This window comes from Triticum aestivum, chromosome 7D (assembly GCF_018294505.1).
Source record: "Triticum aestivum cultivar Chinese Spring chromosome 7D, IWGSC CS RefSeq v2.1, whole genome shotgun sequence".
Lineage (NCBI taxonomy): Eukaryota > Viridiplantae > Streptophyta > Magnoliopsida > Poales > Poaceae > Triticum > Triticum aestivum.
The window spans coordinates 26080107-26092344 of record NC_057814.1 but is presented as its reverse complement, the minus strand read 5'-3'; positions in this window follow the sequence as shown (position 1 = coordinate 26092344).

The window sequence follows — 12238 nt, the reverse complement described above, 5'->3', positions numbered from 1 at the left end:
TGGCACAAAAACTCTGGCCAATCATGTCACGCAAACAAGTACAAAGCATGGCAATGTGCTTTAGTAATTAGTATTCTAAAATAAAGCAATCTTGAATTGCCATATTTTAACTCCAAAGACATTGATTCTTAGTCCTCTTCTTGGGGAAATGGAAAAGGAGAGTGTGGGAAAACATACGGATGTACTACATGCTAGTATAGAAAACAAAAGACGCACGAGCAGCACAAAGCTGTGAGAGCTCCCGCGTCCCAAGTCCAAACTGATCAAACTTTGGAATGAAAATTCGTTCCTCTTCTATGGGGAGGAAAGAAAAGACTGTGTGTGCGTGTAAGCACGTAGTAGGGACGTACCTCCTAGCCAGTAGAAAATGGAAGACACGTGGAGGGAACAAACTTTACCGAAGCCATTACAACTCCCGACTCAACTTCTTGTCTTTTGATGTTCTTAGTTTTGAAATGGAAAGGATTGCATGGCAGATAAGCAAGGAATCGACAGTACTCCTGCTTTGTATTAGTTAATCCAATCAACCAGGGCACACCCAATATGTCAGTTGTATCCATAGGGATAGCTACGGTTTGTCTGCGTGCGTTCATATGGGTGATTTTGTGTGCGTGTTGTGAGAGGATGCGTCTGCACTGTGTTTCTAATACTTTAAATGCAACACTTATATATCATGAGTGTAAAACCCTCCCATGCACGCCATGCCTATGCTCTCTTCTTCTTTTTCTTCCTCTCTGCTGGAGCTTTGCATGTTCGCCTCTTCTCCGAAAGGTAGCCCCTCCTCACAAAACGTATAAAGTGTAGTATGGCCATTTCACGAATTGTATATCCACTAAAAGGTGTACCCCGTAGGTTCGTACCATTCCCATCGTACAACCCTCCCTCATGGGCTCAGCCCGATTAGTTCTTTTTTAAGATTTATAAAAATCAAAAAATAGATGTCCAACCCGGGATTCGAACTACAGTCCTCATGAACAATGCGTAGGCACATATCCATCTGGGGTAGATAATTTGATGTGCCTTTTAACCTTGTTTTCTTCCTCTTGTGCAAGATAAATAACGCTAAGAAAAAAAACACAGCACCTACACTCTGGTTTTTCTTTCTTTTTTATGCACGGTTTTCTCCCGGGTTTTTATTTTCCTTTTTTAATAAAATACACATATTAGTATTTTAAAAAAATTGTACATAATTTTTTTTAAAAAATAATCTCTTTCTAACTTGCTCAAAAAGTCGAAACACGAATATTTTTCAAAAAAGAGCAGACAAAATTTTCAATCCAAACATTTTTTGAAAAACAGTAAAAAATGAATTCGACAAAGAATCAGAAAAATACGAACCTAATTTGAATTCTGAAAATTTTCAATATATAAGAAATAGAAAAAATAAACAGAAAAACCCAAAAGTGAAAGAATACGAAAAAGAAAAAAATAAAACAAGATAGAAGATAAAAAGAAAAAAGAAAAAGAAAAAGTGCGGTTCACGTCTCCCGAGTAGGTTCCCAAAACCGGAAAAAGTGGCTGGTAAGCCGATGTTCCCAAAACCGGGAACACCTTCTTGCAATCTTTTTTAGTGATTCATTTTTTGAACTTTACAAAAAATTTCAAATCCATGAATATATTTAAAATCCGCAAGCTCTTGGGCCAGCCCAACACGCTCCTGACGGGAGCGATGTCATCGCCTTGTTGTGCCGAAATACAAGTTTTAAGTGAATTTTAAAAATAATGATTTATAGAATTTTTTCTTTAGATATTTACGAAATGATTTTAAAAAAGCATTTAGGGTTTTCAATTATATCTCTGTTAATTTTATTAGTTTTGTTAAAAACTCAAAATAACAATTTTAAGTACATGTTCAAATTATGATTTTAAATATATTTTCCCTTCGGACTGGAATGGATGTCTATCATGGGCATGCTCACCGGCTTGCAAAAGTTGGAACCATTTCAGGAATGTTAAAAAACACCATGTTCAAGTCCGGGTAGGCCAAACCTAGCATGGTTGTATACATGCGCATGCCCATCTGGGTGCACCCTCCGTTGAACATGGTCTAGTTTTGAACATTTTTTAAATGACCCCAACTTTTGCAGGCAGGTGCGCATGCCCATGGTAATCATCTATGCTAGTTTTGAACAATTTCCGACACCGCATGCAAGCTGCGACATGTCCGACCATTTATCGGCCTTTTTGACCAAGAAAACTCGAGAAAATGCTAAATTTATTGAAAACCAAAACAACTTGGCATAGGGCATTTAATTGGTCATATAAGATAATGGAAACATTGGGGTCATTTGATGTATGCCAAAAAAACATGCTCTCAAACACACCCTTCTCACATACCCGAACACTCTTTATTGAACATGATCTATTTTTGGCATGCATGAAATGACCCTAACCTTTTCTAGTAGGTGGGCATGCACATGGTAGGCACCCATGCCAGGTTTGAACGGATTTCCGACATCATATGCAAGTTGTGTCACATCAGGCCATTTATTGCCCAGTTTTCACCAAAAAAAACTTTGGAAAATGCGAGAATTATCAAAAACTCGAACAACTTGGCATGGTGCCTTGATTTGATCGTAGAAGCCGTTGGAAAAAAAATTAGGCACCCCATGCAAGTCTCCTGTAAATTGTTTCTATCTCCTATTAAAATATGTCACGTTTTTGGTGTACTCTCAAACAAAAAAAAGGAAAACAATCTCTCCTTTAAATTTGAGCAAATCCTGATTTCTTACTTGCAAATTTCCATACTAAAATTTGGCCATGAAATATTTTTATTTTCCGGTTACACAAAAAATGTGTGGACTGAAAATAACAAATAGTAGTGGATAGCAAAGGATGATCTCAATTCCCTGTGTTAATATATACAAATAAAAAGATTTTACAATAAAGTTTCAAAGTTATGGAGTACACATGTATGTGAACTTTTTTTATAAATCTTCTGAATGCGCTTTCACCTTCTTTTTGAAGCGAGCTCAGACGAGACACTCGGGATTTCCTCGCAATATCATTGTACATTAGTGTCCCTAGGTTCAACTTAGTTTTGGCAAGCACATGGGATTTTGACTTACACTATTAATGGAAGGAAAAGATAGTACATTTTCAGTGATTGAAATTTATCGATCCTTTTTGGATTAGAGGAGGTTACCTAATTGGTTTTTCAATGAATAAGTTTTGACCTCCCGGGGACTCAATTGGTAAACATATAAACATAACTATTGTCATGTTGTCATGTACTATGTTTACCGAGGCTCAGTTAGCAAATATACGAATGAACAAGAATATGCCAAGTTGTTGTGTACTATGTTTTCATGGTGTGAGTAAAGATCTACAAAGCAAACCCGAAAACCATAACAAGACAAGTCGGTATTAGTGTAACATAATTGGAAAACCCTACATATATTTTATCCGATCTGGACTATATTGGGAAATATAACCTTTCTATCAAATGGCAACAAATATGAATTCACACATGTTATTTGATGCAATTATGTAAAATTGTATTCTAATTATTTCTGTATTTTAATTTCAACAATTTTTTATTGCACGCAAAACTGTTAACAAGAGTTCAACTTATACAGATATATCTAAAATAGGCTAGCCCGTGCGTATGCATGGGTTGACGACTAGTATGAGTAATGCTTGTACGCAGCTTTTTGTGTACTCCTCGTGTATGTAAGACAAATGATGTCGTGGTTTTGTCATGGCAAATGTCCTTGTGAGAGGATTTAGACGTGAGGCCATCGCGACGGTGATTAACTTGTCGGGGTTGAGCGGGACGAGAGACACGGGATTACCCAGGTTCAGTCTCTCACGTCGGAGCTAAAAGCCTACTCCTGCTCTTGTTGCTATTGCTTGAGTATCGATTATAAGGGAGCGGATTCGCTTGGCCTAGTTATCGATTGATTGTAGCTTGTCCTCTACTATGCCAGGGACTCGCCTTTATATACATGTCGAGGCCTCCGGCTTACAAGAGTCCGGTTCGGGTTATGACCCGTGACCGAGTCATACTCTAAATCACCTTGCCTTATAAGAAAATTCTTTATATGGCGGCTAACACCTCTGGGCCGCCTTCTGGATCCTGACCCTAAGCCGGCCCATCTTGTGACCCACCCTTTTGGCGTCGCACCTTGGTCGTCTTAGCCTATCTGAGGCCCAGCTTTATAAGTCGCCAATTATCTAACCCGGCCCCGTTAGGGCGGGTTATACCGCGGGGTTTTATCCCGACATTAGGCCTTAGATAGATTTGAACTTATTCATGTCAATCTTCAATCCTTCCATCTAGAGAGTCTTCTCTTCTTGCATCTTAATGGCAACCTTGAAAATCTTCATAACCCGCCATAATAAAAAGATGATGTCACCTCCGTGATTTCGGGAAACCCTTCATGACGTTATAACAAATCTCTGTATAAATCTATCATTCCGAGAATCGAGGCATCCCTTTGTTGTAAAATTTATTGTGCCTCCTCGATTCTCGCACCAGCCATTTACTGTTGCCTTTTCCTCATAAATATGCCCGAGGGTCCCTCCTTTTACCTTTTACCTCGTCTCCTCCGCTTCTTCTTCTTTATCACGAGACCTTTCGCAGTAGGAGCTCTGCCGCGCCCATCGTCCTGCGCCAGCCATCTCGCTCGTGACCACAGCGCCGCCCCGTCTTCACCGGAGCTCAGCGGTGTTCCTCTGGTTTCTTCCACCGCAGCCAAGTACCCCCCCCCTTCCTTGTCAGATCCACATTAGGTCACCTAATTTCGCGGTGTTTGTCATCGTTCATCCGTTTCTTCGTTCATCATATCTTGAGTAGAACTTGCTTTTGATAAAAAAAACACCATAGAAACACTGCGGCTGTTGGCTTGACGTCCGTCTTGCATGTTGAATAAGCTGTACCTTCTTTAGAATCAATAGGTAGCCCGTTAGTACTTCCGTCACCACTGTTTAGGTTTAGCAATTATTTTTCCTTTTTGAACTGCCCATAGATCCGTAAGTATAAGTGTTCCTGTTTGAAACTTGTTTGTTCCATACTTAGCAGAATTCAACAATCTTGAAGTTTATAGATAACTCGCCCTTGCATCTTGGGCGGCTTACCAATATAGCCGTAACTCGCCAATATTTCAGAAGTAGTCTCTTTAAACTAACCCGCCATCGTTAGGGCGGCTTATCTTGATGCTGCCTTACCTTCGTTTACGGTGATCGTGAATCCTTACTTATCAAGTAATCCACCATATTCTAGTTCTGCAACTTCCATCGTTTTTAGGCGGCTAATCATGACAAAAACCAGCCTCTGCAATTGGAGTCCTTCCCAAGTCACTGAAGAAATCCTTAAGGATTATGTAGGCCAAGGTTTCTTGGCGACTCAGGAAGAGATTGGTTGGCGAGTCAGCCAAGTAGAAAATGTCCCCAACCCTGGCGAAGGAGAAGTGATAGTTTTTACTGATCATATCCTCAGAGGCTTTACACCGCCCGGGTCAAAGTTCTTTCGAGACATCTTGCACTATTTCAACCTCCATCCTCAAGATATAGGCCCAAATTCAGTGTCGAATATTTGCCACTAACAAATTTTCTGTAAAGCTTATCTGCAAATAAAGCTCACGGTTGCTCTTTTCAAACAGTTCTTCTATATAAATCGCCAGACTGAATGTACCAATGGTCCGACTCAAGAATTAGGCGGAGTCTCAATCCAGAGATGCAAAGACGGTGGCTTTCCTATAGCTACCATACCAAGCCACCCCAAAGGATGGATAAAAACTTGGTTTTATTGCAAGAACACTGCCCCAGCTAATGAGAGCCCTCTGCCGGGTTATAGGGCTAATCGCCTCCCCATCAATTTTGACCCGCCAAGCAAGCTTCTTCCAGATGAACATACCGAGGCGCTCCAGCATTAACCAAAAGTAAAAGCCTTGCTATCCAATGGGTTAACTGGAGTTGACTTAGCCCGTTGCTGGGTCTCGTGGAAATTTTTTCTGTTAAGCCGCCGGCCCGACTTAATGTGCGAGTATTCAGGCGAGTCAGATGATCCTCAACGGTATAGCTCTGATAACTGTACTGCTGAGGAGATCGTTCAAACTGTAAACTATTTGCTCGGGTAGTCTCAAGAAAACTGTAACAAGATTGGACTGTTATCATTCTTCAAACTCAACCCGGCCCCAGCTGTAAGTACTATTTATGTCCGGCTTAAATATCTTTTATTCTGTGTCTCACTTGTCAAACCTTCTTCATTACACAACCCGGCTCTACTTTCTGGAACAGGAAGAGGAAAACTGTTGTGGCCAAGACTAGAGGCGGCTCAAAGCAGAAAAATAATAAATCAGTCGTTGTAACTGATCCAGTAGATGTGGGCAAGTCAGCTGATGCCGATGACCAATCGGAGGTACAACTTGACTCTCTTGGCCGACTCTTTATTGATTTAGCTGATGCCTCTTGTTCTCAGGAGGCAGCGACTAGCCGTGCTGATGATGCTGAGGTAATTTATATCTCCTCCGGCTCAGACTCCTTGCCCTCAAACAAGATAAGGTGTGTCACCCGGAAAGTAAGCTTTTCTCATCCAGACGCTCACTTAGACCCGTACTTTATTTTGAAGAAAACTCAACATGAGTTAAAGAGCCAAACTCAGAGTGGCGGCTCTGAAGATCTGGTGGCCGGGTTAACTCACAACCCTTCTCGCAAGTGTCCCAGCGAGGTGCCACCTAGTCCAATTTTAGCTTTACCCAAAGCAGGCCTTATCAGACAGCTTCTCAACCCGTCAGATTCAATTTATCAGGAATCGTCGCTGTCTTCAGGCGGCTTTACTTCAACACAGCTACTTGCTTTCGTTATTAGTCCAGGATGAGTACTTGTATTTATTGATAGCTTAAAACTTGTCACATGTTCCTTAGCCTTCTATTCTGACCACATGGCCAAAACCAAAAGCAAGAAACAAAAGGTGGGCGGCTCTTGAAAGACCCCCGAAATTCCCGAGCCAGCAGATCCAGCGTTGGGAGCCCCTGATACGAATATTAAAGAAACTAAAGACCATCATGATGGCCAAGATGACCCGCCCCCGCAGACTGAATTAACGGCCTCTGAAGCCAATGATGTTGATGCTAACCTGACGGATAATCTTAACCCGCCGAGTCCTATTGCTACCTCAAGCCTTTTCAAGATTACTGAAGAAATTCCTTCGGAGAAGGAAAATGAGGAGATTGCTATTCTTGGAGCGAGTCAGAAAAATTCCAGAGACCTCAAATGTATTAGCCAAGCACTCGGCCAAAGATGAGTCGCCTTTATTGGAAAAGGGCAAGTCCAAACTTGATCTGCCCAATTATGAAGACCCCAGTGTTGAAGATTTTCATGCGGGCTACTTAAACCGTGTGGCCACAAGCCGGGATATGGAAACCAGCCTAGTAAACACGATGAGGAAGAAATATGAGGTATACTCCGTTCTCTCCTGTAATATCTCCATATGTAGCCCCCAAGTCTTAAACATAGGAATAAGTTGAGTATGTTTGAGGCTTGAAATTTTTTGTATAACTCAAAGTGTAGCCCCCAAGGGCCGGCTTATCTTTATGAGATGAGCTAGGTCTTCAGTAGCATAGACTAAAAAGATCAACTTACATTAGGCGCCAAGTGCCAAGGACATTGCTTGCAATTTCTTTGGGACTTGAATGCTTTCACCATACCATCTCTACTCAATGCTGACTTAATCAACCTAGCAATCATTTGAATGATATTCTTATTTGTAACCATTTGCAGGAAGCTTTAAGTCTGGGCCAGTCAAACCTGGCCGACTTAAAGAAGAACTTGGAATTTAAACAGGCTGAACGCGCCAAGGCTGAGTTAAAATTGAAATCTTCCTTGGAAGATATTGAAAAAATAAAGGTGAATTTTGATGCTAAAAGATCCACCCTCGAAATTGAAAAGGCTGCCTTATTGAAACGTGCGGAAGACGCCGAGAACCAACTGAAGCCGGTAACTGAAGAATTGGTCTGCTTAAAAAGGCATATTTCTCAGATGACAGCCGCCATCTTTGGTAAGTAAAAACCTTCAATCATGTAAAATAACTTGCATGGCGACTTGAAATTCTTAACCCCGTAACTCGCTTGGCCACTTGAAATCTTTGACTGCTAACTCACGTGGCGATTTTTATTTTGAATGTATGACAGGTGCCAGGAGCTCTAATCTTGGTCAAAATATGCTGGTAAATCTTAAAGCCATCTACTCCTTAACATACAAACTCTATGCTGGCAGTCTTCGCACACTGCTAGCTGTATCCAATGGCAAGAGCTGAAATCGAAGTCGTACTGGATCAGCTATCCACAATGCTTAAGCAAATCGAAGAGCTGAAATTATCAGCTGCCCGCTCAGAGCAATAACTGCGCTAAGCTGGGCAAAGGCTCAGTAGTGGCGCTTAAAATATGCATAGCAGTAGCGCTGGTTCCAGCGCTACCACTAAGGCGCTACAGCTAACTAGTAGCAGTAGCGCTGGAAAGGGAGCGCTACTGCTATTTGTAGGTAGCAGTAGCGCTCTCCTTTGGGCAGCGCTAATGCTATTTGTAGGTAGCAGTAGCGCTTGTTCTAAAAAGCGCTGCTGCTAAATTTTTCTGTATTTTAAAAAATACAACTTATTTTCATTGTGTGGTTTTATATACACTACTTTCATCATATGGGTGAAATGAACGTGGAGTAGATTCAAGTGGAGGCAACATGTGGTGCACTTCGAAATTACTACTAATCCAGTTGGATTAGTAGTAATTTCGAAGTGCACCACATGTTGCCTCCACTTGAATCTACTCCACGTTCATTTCACCGACTGTTATATATAATAAGTAATCATGCTCATATAACAACTTAGCATCATGCATCATCGATCATAATAATAAATAACTCATCATTGGTATCATAATAACAAGTCATACTCATCATCATCGATCATACAACTTCTACTCGATACCACATCATCATAATAGTCATCTAATCAATCCTACTTAGTTGTTCTTAGCACATGATCATGAGTATTATTAACTAGGACCTACTACCTTCTCTTAGGTAAAATAGCATAAAACAAGATAGGCCCTGACTCTCCATTATGGAGAATGGAGATTATCCTGTCTTCAAGTCTTGCCTTTCGCACAATGTTGCTTCCAAGTACCTCCTTACGACTATCCCTAGAATTTTTCCATTCTTTGATTTTCATGTCTCCACTTCTTTTAGAAATCTGATATGGACAGGTGAGATTCGTAGGATGACCTGGCCGTATGTTCAAAACATCAAGGCGACCATGTGTATACATCAGATGAGGCACACAATCATTCGGGATTTTCTGTTGAAAAACATAGTAATAACTTCGTAGTTAGCAATGTAGTTAAGGTTTAAAAGAATTTATGCAAAAGATGCACAGATGTAGTAATACTAAAAAAAAAATCTTACCATGGCATTGATACGTCTCCAACGTATCTATAATTTTTGATTGCTCCATGCTATATTATCTTCTGTTTTGGACATTATTGGGCTTTATTATTCACTTTTATATTATTTTTGGGACTAACCTATTAACCGGAGGCCCAGCCCAGAATTGATGTTTTTGCCTATTTCAGAGTTTCGCAGAAAAAGAATATCAAACGAAGTCCAAACGGAATGAAACCTTCGGGAACGTGATTTTTGGAACGAACATGATCCAGGAGACTTGGACCCTACGTCAAGGAAGCTTCCAGGAAGCCACGAGGTAGGGGGGCGCGCCTACCCCCCCAGGCGCGCCCTCCACTCTCGTGGGCCCCACGTTGCTCCACCGACGTACTCCTTCCTCCTATATATACCTACGTACCCCCAAACGATCAGATACGGAGCCAAAAACCTAATTCCACCGCCGCAACCTTCTGTACCCATGAGATCCCATCTTGGGGCCTGTTCCGGAGCTCCGCCGGAGGGGGCATCCATCACGGAGGGCTTCTACATCAACACCATAGCCTCTCCGATGAAGTGTGAGTAGTTTACCTCAGACCTTCGGGTCCATAGTTATTAGCTAGATGGCTTCCTCTCTCTTTTTGGATCTCAATACAATGTTCTTCCCCTCTCTTGTGGAGATCTATTCGATGTAATCTTCTTTTGCGATGTGTTTGTTGAGACCGATGAATTGTGGGTTTATGATCAAGTTTATCTATGAACAATATTTGAATCTTCTGAATTCTTTTATGTATGGTTGGTTATCTTTGCAAGTCTCTTCGAATTATCAGTTTGGTTTGGCCTACTAGATTGATCTTTCTTGCAACGGGAGAAGTGCTTAGCTTTGGGTTCAATCTTGCGGTGTCCTTTCCCAGTGACAGTAGGGGCAGCAAGGCATGTATTGTATTGTTGCTATCGAGGATAACAAGATGGGGTTTTTTATCATATTGAATGAATTTATCCCTCTACATCATGTCATCTTGCTTAAAGCATTACTCTGTTCTTAGGAACTTAATACTCTAGATGCATGCTGGATAGCGGTTGATGTGTGGAGTAATAGTAGTAGATGCAGGCAGGAGTCAGTCTACTTGTCTCGGACATGATGCCTATATACATGATCATACCTAGGTATTCTCATAACTATGCTCAATTCTGTCAATTGCTCAACAGTAATTTGTTCACCCACCGTAAAATACTTATGCTCTTGAGAGAAGCCACTAGTGAAATCTATGGCCCCCGGGTCTATCTTCATCATATTAATCTTCCAACACTTAGTTATTTTCGTTGCTTTTTTACTTTGCTTTTATTTTACTTTGCATCTTTATTATAAAAATACCAAAAATATTATCCTATCATATCTATCAGATCTCACTCTCGTAAGTGACCGTGTAGGGATTGACAACCCCTTATCGCGTTGGTTGCGAGGATTTATTTGTTTGTGTAGGTGCGAGGGACTCGCGCGTAGCCTCCTACTGGATTGATACCTTGGTTCTCAAAAACTGAGGGAAATACTTACGCTACTTTGCTGCATCACCCATTCCTCTTCAAGGGAAAACCAACGCAGTGCTCAAGAGGTAGCAAGAAGGATTTCTGGCGCCGTTGCCGGGGAGGTCTACGCAAAAGTCAACATACCAAGTACCCATCACAAACCCTTATCTCCCGCATTACATTATTTGCCATTTGCCTCTCGTTTTCCTCTCCCCCACTTCACCCTTACCGTTTTATTCGTCCTCTCTTTTTTGTTTGCCTGTTCTTTCCTTTTTGCCCCTCGCTCTTTCTGCCGTTATGTCTGAAATTGGGGAAATTATTGTCGATATGGACAATAATAATATCATGGAAAATTCTGATGCTCCTGCTGAAGAACCCCCTACCTTGCATACAAAAGATTTCGAATTGGTAGTGGTAATATTATTGGAAAAGGAGTTATTCAAGATTTCTTTACTTGTGCCGGTGCTTTGCCTTCTATGGGTAGTTCCATTCTTCATAGAACTAGTAGTCTTGCAGACGCTATTGCCATGCTTGTAGTTGAACTTGAAAGACAATTTATGCACATGCATCCCTGCATACAGAGGATTTTCCTAGAATTTTCTAACATTGAGCATTCTTCTGTTAAGCGTGCCGCTACTATCTTTTTGGCTCATGAATTCAGATTTATTATAAGAGAGGCCAAAGAAATCTTTGCACATTATAGGGTGGACGCTGGACGTCCTCCCATAGAAACTATCTTATTTGATCAAGAGGAAATAATGCGTTTTCAATCTCTAGATTATGTTGCTTTTAATGAAAACCTTAGAAAAAAGGTTCCTGCCAATATTCTAGTTGATAGAATTTCTGAACTTAATGATGATTTTGCTATTCGAAATAATGAGCTAGGATATTCTCTCGAATATAGGCTCACAAAGTTCTGTCAAAAGAATGCTTATAATGATGAATTGGTTGTGCAATACGAAGGGCCGAAGGAGGAACCTATACCTCCTAAAATTGATCTTGGGGACTTTTGTCCCATTAAATTTAGCCCTTTTGATTACTTTTGCTTGCCTCAAAGAAAACTTGCTGCTGAACGTAGAGAATACGAAATGAGTTTTAATGATCTATCCTATTACTATGGCACTACCTAGATCTATCCTTGCCTTTATGCCTAGCTAGGGGCGTTAAACGATAGCGCTTGTTGGGAGGCAACCCAATTTTATTTTTAGTTTTTTTGCTTTTTGCTTCTGTTTAGGAATAAATATTTGTTCTAGCCTCTGGTTAGATGTGTTTTTATGTTTTAGTTAGTGTTTGTGCCAAGTTAAACCTATAGGATCTTCTTGGATGATAGTTATTTGATCTT